Source organism: Hipposideros armiger, unplaced genomic scaffold (assembly GCF_001890085.2).
Source record: "Hipposideros armiger isolate ML-2016 unplaced genomic scaffold, ASM189008v1 scaffold_1041, whole genome shotgun sequence".
Classification (NCBI taxonomy): domain Eukaryota; kingdom Metazoa; phylum Chordata; class Mammalia; order Chiroptera; family Hipposideridae; genus Hipposideros; species Hipposideros armiger.
This window is the reverse complement of record NW_017732391.1, coordinates 499,945-503,361: the sequence shown is the minus strand read 5'-3', so window position 1 is coordinate 503,361 and position 3,417 is coordinate 499,945. Positions and strand designations below refer to the sequence as shown.

Sequence of the window (3,417 nt, the reverse complement as noted above, 5' to 3'; positions counted from 1 at the left end):
TTTTAGATGAAAAATTTATTTTAGAGTAGTTTTTCAAAAATAAGAAAAGTGAAACTATAGTATGGGAGTTCCCATAAATCTATATCACCCAGTTTCCCTTGTATTATAATCTGATATTAGTATGGTATATTTGGACCAATGTTGATATATTACTCTTCACTGGAGTCCATACTTCATTAAAATTTTCTACATTTTTTCTTAATGTCCTTTTCCCCTTCCAGAATCCCATCTGAGTTAACCACATTACATTCAGCACTCATGTCGCCTTAGGCTCCTCTTGGCTATGACAGTTTCTCAGACTTTTCTAGTTTTTGAAGGTCTTGACAGTCTTGAGGAGTCCTGGTCAGGTATTTTGTAAAACATCCCTAAATTGGAATATATCTGATGTTTCCTCATGAGTAGGCTGGGGTTATGGGTGTTGGGAAGAAAACCACAGAAGTTAAGTACCATATTCATCACATCTTATCAAGGGTCCATGCTATCAGCACAACCTATGATTGTTGAAGTTTGCCTTAATAACCTGACTGAGGTAGCGTTTGCCAGGTCTCTGCACTGTCAAGTTATTCTTTCCCCGTTTTCACTTTGTACTCTTTGGAAGAAAGTTCCTATACACCGCCCATGCTTAAACCGTGAGTGGGAAATTATACTTCACCTCCTTAAAGGCAAAGTATCTACATCAATTGTTTAGAATTCTACAAGGGAGGTTTGTTTATTTGCCATTCATTCATTCCTTCACTCACTCTGATTTAAAATTTAATATCAGTGTGCACTTATGGTTATATGCTTTATATTTTGGGTTATAATCCAATCCTTTGTTTATTTTGTTGCTCAAGTTAGGAACAAAGTTTATTTTTAAGGAGTCACTTGTTACTCCTTCTCACCGCTTCCCTTAACATTCTTGATTATTATAAGCTGAATTGTGTGGTTTAGAGAGTTCAGACCATATCACCTCAACTGTAGAGAGCTATTTACAAAGGTTTCTTTCAGATCCTCCCCTTTTTTCCTCTTCTGTGATCTCGAGACATTTCCAAAAATAGTTTATGCTTAGAACCCTTCTGACGGAAATTCTTCCAGTTTTAGAAAGCTGCCCAAATTCACTGGATAACTGTCCCACCTTCTACTCCACTTTGCCAGTTTAGTTAGTTTTCATCATGTCTTCTGTGTAGCATCTTGAGCATTGGCACTCTGTAAATATGATACGGTAATCAATGCAAGGCACAAAGTATTCACCATTGAGAAAATATTAAATAGAAGAAACACAAAGATGTCAAGATACAATAAAATTATCTTTTCCTTCATAGCTGGTTAATTCAGTTTCAACTTTCCAGATATATAAGACAGAACATCATATTGTCCAAAATATAATGAAAATATATTTCCAGAAGGCTTTTTGAGAGCAAATGGACATTGTGAGCTCATAAATCAGTTGTACATTGTACACTTTTCTTTATTGTATTTTTTCAAGTTTATTCTGAGCCAGAAATGTCCGTGTGACCCCATGTGACTGAGGTTCTGAATTGTTTACTTTTCCACCACATTCAACTAGTTGTTTATTTTTTCCTGAGGAAGGCTTGGAATTATTTGACTAACATGCTCCATCTCTTATAATGGCCTTCACATATTCTTCTCTGTTGACTTACCAGTTATATGTGCCATTTCCATGATTAGAAATGGCGCTTAGAAAATCTGTAATTATGTCCCAGGCAAAATACCTTTTAAACGCTGTTCCACGGGCTCACTGGAATCCAGGTTTCTTTAGGAACCGTTTCTGCCTTGTTTAGTAGCGGTCACTGGGACACTTTCTACAGGAAAAGAATTAGGTGATCAGTGAGCACTTCTGACTTCCTCTTGTTTCATCCTGGCTGCCTTATAGTTGATATCCTTAGTCTGTCTGATGGGTGATGTTTGCAAAGCTAGGCCACTCTTCTGTGACTTCACTGGGGCTTCGTGGTTTATTGCTGCTCCTGCCCAGCCTTTCTGCTGGGGGAGCAGCACACGTGCTCCTGTTCTGTGGTCTTGCAGTAAATAAATAAATACATACATACATACATAAATACATACATAAATAAAATTTTATTTATGTATTTATGTATTTATTCATTTATTTATTTATGTATTTATGTATTTATAAATAATTCGTTTATTTTTTATTCCATGGCTCATTTCACAAAGGATTTGAAAGTGCCAGCCTTCTAGTTGGCATGGCTATTGGGCTCATATATGTAAATGTTATAGACGTGATGTCTGATTGCCCATCTATGAGCCTCACAGCGTCTGTGGTGGAGTACAAGAGTATACAGCTAACTTTATCTTGTTGCTGAAATCGGGAATCAACTTTATTCTTAAAGATACAATACTGATTTCCCCCATCCCTTCCCTTAACATTCTTGGTTATTGTAAGCTCAAGAGTCTGCCTTAGAGAGTCGTGGTAGTGTCAGAGGCAGCACGAGGAAAATGGGAACAGTACTTGCAAAGGGGCCACAGGTGTGGTAGGAGAGCTTCTCAGCATGTGGGAGGCTGGCAATGCCCACCACGGGCTAACCCTCAGGATAGAGGTACACGTGCCTGCTCTCTCAGCCCCAGAAGCACTGGAGAAAGGCTTTGGGTTTGGGGCCTGGTGTCCTGGCCCCAAGCAGTTCTGGGTTTGCCTCCAGCTGCTCATGTAACCCACCACAAGTCACTTCAACTCTGGACCCCTGCTTGCCTCATTTGCAACTAAGCGGGTTGGACTAAGATACTCTTAACTCCAAGGTCCTGTGATCCTTTAATAGATTTTGAAAACTGTTCACAAAGGCGCCTTATTTGCCAAGATTTAATTTTGTGGATATAAAAAACAAAGATACATTTAACCATCTCTCTTTGACTGAAAACACAAGCAAGGTGTAAGAATAAAATGGATTTAAGGGCATTTCTTCCGCCACAGATCTGAGTGGTTGTACTAAGAATACAATAGTGAATAAGACATTGTCCCTGCCCTCAAACTTGCAACATTTAGACACACATGTCAGCCCCTCCATCTCCTCTTTATCTACACTGTGACCCTATCCTGAAGGAAACACAGGGCTGGCATTACATCTCTGTTGGGCTTTACCATTAGCCAAGCGTAGCAGATAGGTGGGGCAGAGACCCTTTAGGGGCCAAAAGGAATTCAAGAGACGTCTTAAAAGTAACAGTTCTTTCACTCTCCAAGTTGTCAGGTTTTGAACTAAAAATCATTATCCAACCTATTTGTATCCAGCTCTCAAGCTGTTAGCATACGGTGCCTTTTTGCCGATAAAGAAATGTATCCCCTCTAGACAAATTGCATTAACGTGGCCCCTCTGTATACCAGTTAGTGCAAGTCCTGCCTTCCTGCAGGCTGATTTAACCCCTTACCAGGACACCACCTTGAGCACACTGGAGCAGGGGACAGGGATG

At 39.6% G+C, this 3,417-nt stretch overlaps 1 long non-coding RNA gene across 1 annotated transcript in view; it reads right to left on the bottom strand.

Annotated features, from left to right (window-relative positions):
* Window positions 1-629: 629 nt before the first annotated feature.
* Window positions 630-3,417, bottom strand: part of LOC109376046 (uncharacterized) — a 28,242-nt gene continuing 25,454 nt past the window's right edge. The window contains exons 3-4 of the long non-coding RNA XR_002122685.1: window positions 1,713-1,802; window positions 630-1,185 (exon numbers count right to left, since the gene is read on the bottom strand). This is a non-coding gene — a long non-coding RNA (uncharacterized LOC109376046). The remainder of the gene's footprint in view (window positions 1,186-1,712; window positions 1,803-3,417) is intronic.